The sequence below is a fragment of the Leiobunum rupestre genome, chromosome 10, assembly GCF_980474605.1.
Source record: "Leiobunum rupestre chromosome 10, qqLeiRupe1.1.hap1, whole genome shotgun sequence".
Taxonomy (NCBI): Eukaryota; Metazoa; Arthropoda; class Arachnida; order Opiliones; family Sclerosomatidae; genus Leiobunum; species Leiobunum rupestre.
This window is the reverse complement of record NC_143393.1, coordinates 9351235-9358732: the sequence shown is the minus strand read 5'-3', so window position 1 is coordinate 9358732 and position 7498 is coordinate 9351235. Positions and strand designations below refer to the sequence as shown.

The 7498-nt window shown below is 37.7% G+C and overlaps 1 non-coding gene across 1 annotated transcript; it reads left to right on the top strand.

Annotated features, from left to right (window-relative positions):
* The first annotated feature begins 773 nt into the window (after positions 1-773).
* Positions 774-862, top strand: TRNAR-UCG (transfer RNA arginine (anticodon UCG)). The gene is given in 2 exon segments: positions 774-810; positions 827-862. It is a non-coding gene; the product is annotated as a tRNA-Arg (tRNA).
* Positions 863-7498: the final 6636 nt, after the last annotated feature.

Genomic DNA, 7498 nt, shown 5'->3' with positions numbered 1-7498 from the left:
GCGTGCTCGTAGGCAACAGATAAAATTGTCTGATAAACCATCGATAGTGGCGTACACCGCGTGCTCGTAGGCAACCGATAAAATTATCTGATAAACTATCGATAGATGGTTACCCTGCGTGCTCGTAGGCAACAGATAAAATTGTCTGATAAACCATCAATAGTTCTTATAGTTGCTTACACCGTGCTCGTAGGCAACAGATAAAATTGTCTGATAAACCATCTATAGTTGCTTAAGTCGCGTGCTCGTAGGCAACACTATGGAATTTTTTTTGGAGTACTCTATGATTGGCTGAATTTGAACTTTAACTCCATTTGGATGAACAATCGAAAGATTCGAATCACAAAGAGTGTTAAGCTTCCGGGTTACAGAGTTCCTAGTCGTTTTACCATAAGTGTATAATATGAATACGTAAGTGCGAAAAAAGATGATATTTATAGCAAATTTCAGAGGATAGCTATAGTTTTTAAAAGAAATTTTTTTGAGTTTTTTCGGGGAAAACCGATTAGTTTTACAAAAACGGAATAAATGTTTCACTTAAGTTTACAACATCAATGTACAAAAATGTTCTTATTAATATTCCTAATATTTTCTTTACATTATATGTCACTTTTTCAGAATGATTGTGATATTTTTCATTTGGATGATAAAAATCCCTTCTTGGCTGAATATATTCCTGCTTTCTTAGTACGCGTTGTCTTGTTTCAGCGGATACATCGATTGCTTTTCGAGGAAGAATTCTTTTCAGGGGTAGTGTCGAGTGGCAAAGCATCGTCCGCGTGGCCTAATGGATAAGGCGTCTGACTTCGGAGCATCTTTGGAGGTTATCAGAAGATTGTAGGTTCGAATCCTACCGCGGACGAGGTTTCCAATTTTACCCCGAGAACTAAACTAAATTGCCTCAATTTAAAGCGTTCAATTTTTATTTAAATTTGGAGCTACAGAAATGGGACAATTGAAGGACTGAAAGTGACTGCGCATTACTACATCTTTTTTCTTTTCCGAGGTCCGTGAGACTATGTCAATCGATGGCTATGCGTCAACCTCATGTTAAATCTGTAATCAATTATTTAATCACTTTATTACCGGCCACCTACTTAATAACATTATAGGTCGCTGGATGACTTGGGCGTAAAGTGGTGCCTTGGGTATTAGCCTAACTGATTATTGAAGGATTACGTCAAACTGGTCAGCCCCTAGCCCACCAAGCGCAAAAAGGTTCAATTTAAAAAACCTTAATTTTCAGAAAAATAAACTTCAAAATATATTTAATTTGCCCGAAATAAAATAGCAGGTTATTTATTTGACGTAGCAGCCGTAGTTTTGTTTTAAGATGGAGGCCGGTCATCAATATGTGGCTATTTTTTTCATTTATTTAATAATAATAATCATCAGCTAGGCTAATACCCAAGGCACCACCTTAGGTCTAAGTCATCAAGCGACTTTTAAAGCTATTAAATAGCATTTATTAAAAGCTTGCCACATGTGAAGAGGTTCTAAACCCGTCATGTTTTTGTTAAACGAAATTTAAGCAGACGACAAAGCTAGATTACTCCATCTACACCTCCTTTCGAGGAAGAGTAAAAAGTGTAACCTTAGAGCTCTGGAACAAGCGAACAAAATTCGGGACTGGGTGAATCTTACCCCGAGATAAATAAAACGTTTTACTTTTTGTCCTCGATTCTATTTTTCAATTAGGAATTTACTATCAGTATAATATGCGGTAGAAAAAGACAATTGCCTTTTGGGGTTTAGTCAAATTAGTCCCAGAAAAGTAAAGTTACGTCTCAACCATTGAGTTGGGAATATTAATCTAGAGGTCCAATCAAAACGTCGGATTTCAGTATTTTAAAAAATAAGAATACTGCCGTCTGCTCCCAAATGACGAGAAAACTTTATCATTCTATTCGTGGCGCTGTCTATCTCTCAATGGTTCGTTCAAATAAGACGCGTTTTCCGGCAAAAAGATTTTTTTTTTCAAAAATAATGGATGGCGCCACGGGTCAAATGATAACGTTTTCTCGTCATTTTAGGGGATTAGGCACATTCGTAATTTCCAAAAACTTGTTTCGCGGGGAGTAGATTTTATTGGATCTCTAGATTAATATTCCCAACTCAATGGTCTCAACTAAATAACGGTGGCGAATAGTTTGTAAAGTAAAAAAAGTTTCTCCAAAATGGCTGCCTGTAGCCTTTTCAGCAGATAAATTTTGGCTAGCAGACGACAAAATCCGAACTTTCACCTCCTTTTTAGAAGGAGTAAAAAGAGTAGCCCAAATACTCCGGATCAAGCGAATAGTTTATGGAGCGGATTAATCTCATCCCCGGAACAGGCTAATAAAATGTGTTATGTTAAAAAGAGTACACTTGGACCTTAAGTGGCCTAACGGCGATAGCTTCTCCGAGGTAGTGCCTATGATCTAGCGTCTGCTACAGACAAATTAAAAAGTCATAGGAGCGTTTATTTATAATGCAAGTGTCATTATTTATAAAGTTAAATTTGCGAATAACGATCAAGAAATACTAATAACGTCTGCTTTAGCCGCTACCAATCTAGGTTTCAATGTTGAACCAAAGGGGGCGTAGCGATAGTTTTCGGTCGCGAATACTTAGCATTGAAGCTGATAAATTAATTTAATTTAAAAAAAATTTATTGGAGAATTTCCTTGTCGAATATAAGAAAAAAAGGGTTTTAAATTATTAAATTTGATGTGCTTTGGTTTGGGAATCGGGTAGGGGGCCCCCCCAATACCTACTTAGGCATGGGGTCCCGAACGGTCTTAATACGGCACTGAAGACATACATGGTTCTTCGTAGTGTTTTGTTAGGTTAGGGTAACAAGCGGTTAAATTAGGTTACCACTAAATTCGTTTGCTTGAATAATATACTCTTCAATAAAATAAAAGGGTATCGCTGAGTGAAAAATTACCAGATTCGTCTAGCTAGCCAAGAAGCCATCTACAATCCATAATCAAGTCAACTATGTTCGTCATTCACTTTATAAGCGCCACTTTTTCCTTAAATAAAATTTTTCAAAATGCATCGAAGCCAAAATTACCCGCTAGGCCTAAGACCACGTTTTCTCCTCGACGCAAAAAATGATCCGTTAGGCCTAAGACCACGTTTTCTCCTCGACGCACAAATGATCCGTTAGGCCTAAGACAATTTTTTCTACTAGATGCAAAAATTATATGTTAGCTCTAACACCATGTTTTCTCCTCGACGCAAACATTATCCGTTAGGCCTAGCACAATTTTGGCCGTTTTACAAGAGCCATATAAAGAGTAAGTTACACGTCCAGGTTCCATGTATCAATACTTCCTAGCGAATCTCTGAATGGTTTTTATTGAAGAGCCTATTAAAATGGTTTGATATATTATTTTTGACAAATGATAATAGGGCAAGCGTTGTTACGTTTAGTCACACGTCTTTGGTAAGATGCTTTGTAAGATATTTCCATGGAACTTGGGATTTTCTCTATTGCAATTTAACTACAGGGTTCCTATATGTCTCGCTTGGTCTAATATCGGTTGCAAAACACGTACTCAAAGCGGATGTGGGAAATTTCTTCATAGCAGAGCGTCGCTGCGAATATTGGTCTCGTCAAGCCTTAAATACTTTAGTACCTATACGAAAGGAGAAATATTTGGGGGATAAAGTGACCATATTCCGTTAGGCCTTTCCCCCCGTAGAAGCCCAAATAGAAGGCTGAATAAGCCCCCAGATGTTAAATTATAGTTTAAAGCTTATGGCTCGATTTATACGAAATTTATAAAACGGTCCTAAAGGTCCCTCTTCAGCAAACAAGCGGATTTTGGGGCTAAAAACACGCTTTTGTTATCTAACTGGATGTTAGGGAGAAATATAAGGCTTACCTGGCGTTCTTGGACCTAACCAGGGAGCGTAAACCGTACTCCTTTGGCGATTATTGATAGTAGTGGCGGCTAAGGGCGATCGCAAACCGTAGCTTCCTGAATCTTTTCTTTGGTAGCATGAGCTCTTTCACTTTTTGATGTAATAAGTGCTTTTGTGAAAACTTTATTTTATTTCCTGGAGCTACTTGGCTTGTTTACGAGCCGCATTTCCCCCCTCGTGAGGCGAGCATCCCCGTTTCTCTGCTTTTATTTACTGTTTTTTTTTTACGCTAAAATAGAGGTTTCGTTCTCTATACGCGCCGAGTTTCTAGGCAGTGTTGCCAATGTTCGCAAGTTGAAATCCCCATTGCTGGATAGTAAATTTCCATGAATTCAAACACCCCTATTTAGCCCACAACGATACTTTTAAAATTAAATTTTATTGAAATTACAATTTTTAAACATTTTGGTTGTTAGGTCTATGCATTGATTGATATAATTCTATTATTTATAAAATTCCAAGATTAAAAAAATACACTGTTCTAGAAAATTTTGAGCTTTCTATTGATAGTCAAATTAAAAAAAATAGGATATATACCCGCAGACATGAAAATTCTCACAAAATCAACATTTTTGAAAAAAATTACCTTTTCTCCACAGAGCCTAAATGGACCCCAAATATTCCCACAATATGAAAAATTTCCTAGAATCTGGCAACACTGTTTCTAGGGGCACATGGCCAGGGTTTAATTAAACCAAGGATCCTAACATATAGGATATATGTTAGGATCCTTGGTTTAATTATACTCAGCGTGCTTGCCAGAAACAGCTAAGCAACAGAAAGAGAGAACAAAATTTCATTGGAAATGATAAAAGGCCTAGTATTTCTTCTGAATGTTTTCCTTTAAGTTTACTTCCCGCCGCGCAAATATCTTGGTGGTAAGCCAACCGCAGAACACGTTGGCCTACCACCAGGATATTTGAGCGGCGGGAAGTAAACTTAAAGGAAAACAGGCAGAAGAAATTTTAGGCCTTTAAGTGATTGCCGTAAAAGCGATGGACGATTAAGCATCCAAAAGCTAACAATTTGTTAATTTACTTTCATAAGCCTTGGTTGGTAAGAATACACCAAAGATTACACCTTCTGTACATTCCGGTCATAGCGGACCTAAATTTGTAATTGCACTACTGCCATCTATAGGTTTCTCGCTGAACGACTATTTAGCATACGGCAGTTTCTAGTGTCCCAAGAAAGGTTAATTAATATTACTTTGTTAATAAATAGTTTACTAAGGGATGGCGCCACGATTGCCGCTACAGAAATTCTATTTTATCTACCAAAATTATTGAGACTAAGATTCTTGAATAACACCATATGTAACATAATCACTCATAAGTATGCCATAAAAGCATTTTCGTTAATGAAACCTTGTTCACGGGATATGACGTAAATTATGTCACTTACAATTCCGTGACGAAATACGCGTCATCAACTTTACTGATGGGAAACGGAAGTTAGTGAGAATTCCTCGCGCGTTTCTGGCTTTGCCCATGTCAAGTTTAGTTCGTGCCTCGCGATCACATGATTTCATTTCCATGGTAACCTTTTCAATAGCGCAAGCATTATAAGCATTTTTGCATTTTTGGGTCCGCTTAATGTATGTTCCGCGTGAAACAAGGTCTCATTGAATTTTTTTCAATGGAAATGTTACACAGAGGCATACTTATGAGTAATTATGTTACATATGATAACACGGCTTGGAAAACGCGTTAAAAATTAATTTAATACATTCAAAAACTCTGGTTCATAAGGATGATATAAAAACATTTTATTTAATGAAACCTTGTTCATGGGATATAACGTAAATTACGTCACTTGTTTGGCGCCACTGTACGGGGAAATTTACAAAATTGAAGGGTCTTCCAGAAAGATCTGCTCCGATCAAGTTTCGCGTGTTCCATTTCCAGCTCTTGCGTGCTCCGAGATCGCCCAAAACCGATCTGCCGATTTCGACAGATCGAGATTGAGATCGGAGAAAATTTTAGCATGCTCCTTTTCTATTTTTTTGGCTAAATGGCAGACCAAGACCCGAAAATTCAAATTACTAGCAGACGAAAACCAACAAAGCGCGGGAATCTGTTCATGGAATGTTCCGTTTGCGGTTTTACTCTAGTCGTTTGGGTCGAGATCTATGACGTCCGAGACAGATTCGGAGCGAATCTCGAGAAATCAAATGGAAAACGCTATTAAAGAAAATTCATATTCAAAAGTCGTCTGCTATTTTTTAGCACATTTAGTTGACAGGTATTAAAGTAGATGGCGCTATCTTTTCGAAGCTCGAAGCCTATTCACGACTGAAAACTATCGCTACGCCCTCTTTAGTTCGCCATTGAAACCTAGATAGGTAGTGGCGAAAGCAGACGCTATTAGTTTTTCCTCATCATTATTGGTAAATTTGACTTTAATAATATAACTTTTACATCGTTCGCTGATATTTTGATAAGTTTATTTAAAAAAAAATTATTTTGATCATAGGCCAGGCTTGGAAATAAGGTTTATTTCTAGTGACTCCCAACTCTTGAATTATTTAAGTGGTCACGTAGACCAGTTGGTTAATAATACGGTAGATAATTTTGAATTAATAAACTGGACACTGGACCAATGAACCCCTAGCTTTTGAATAAAAAAACGGTTCCGAGCAATTAATAAACTGGTCTTTGACCCAGTGACCACCGCTTATTTCCAAGCCTGTCATAGGCTCTACCTCGGAGGAGCTAGCGCCGTTACGCCATCTAGAATCGTTTCGATCACGAATTGACAGATTTCAAAATTACGTTTTTGCGTGTGACAGTACCTTTGCCTTGATACCAAAAATCGTAAATTTGAACTCCCACTCCTGAAATTAGCAAATATACCAAAATTGGCTTTATTTGGTTAATTTTTAACTTCGTTTAAAACAGAATATTTTATTAAAAATACAGGTACCCGATGTTAAATGATATTAGTTGTTAGTTGAGCAATCGATTTTTTGGGTCGTTCTGGTTGGGGATGTTCAAGTATTCATTTGGGGGCGCTGGGTTTCATTAAAGATAAAGCTTTTACGGCATACTTATGAGTGATTACGTTACGTATGTTAGCATCCATAGCTGTTCCAAATGCGAACGCAACTATCATAACCGCGCGTTACGTAATATTTACGACTAAGGTAAGGTACAACCAGCCGTTCCTTGTCCGGGCGCCTGACTGGAAACGATAAAACTACTTTCCTCTAATCACAATCATAATACCCGACGATTTCTTCGAAAATTTGACCGTAAAAATGGCAAAAGACCACAGTAGAAGCGAAATCGTGAAAAAATCTAGAAGAGAGAGAGTCTCATTAAACTTGGGCCTCCATTGTTAAATTTGGCATAAATTGGCCGCTAGAACGGTTTCCCGAACTTGTAAATCTTTCTGGAGAAAAGTGTAGGCCTTTTTTCTCTCTCTCTCTCTCGTTGGTGAAAAAAATATATATATAAAACTCTTACTATCAGCTGTTGGGGTGTATTAGCTACGCAACGTAGTTACCCCGCAGGGTCATTTACATAAACTACCCAGCGTCAAAGAGTGGATGGGGCCTCATCGTTGCGTCCCGGGCATAATA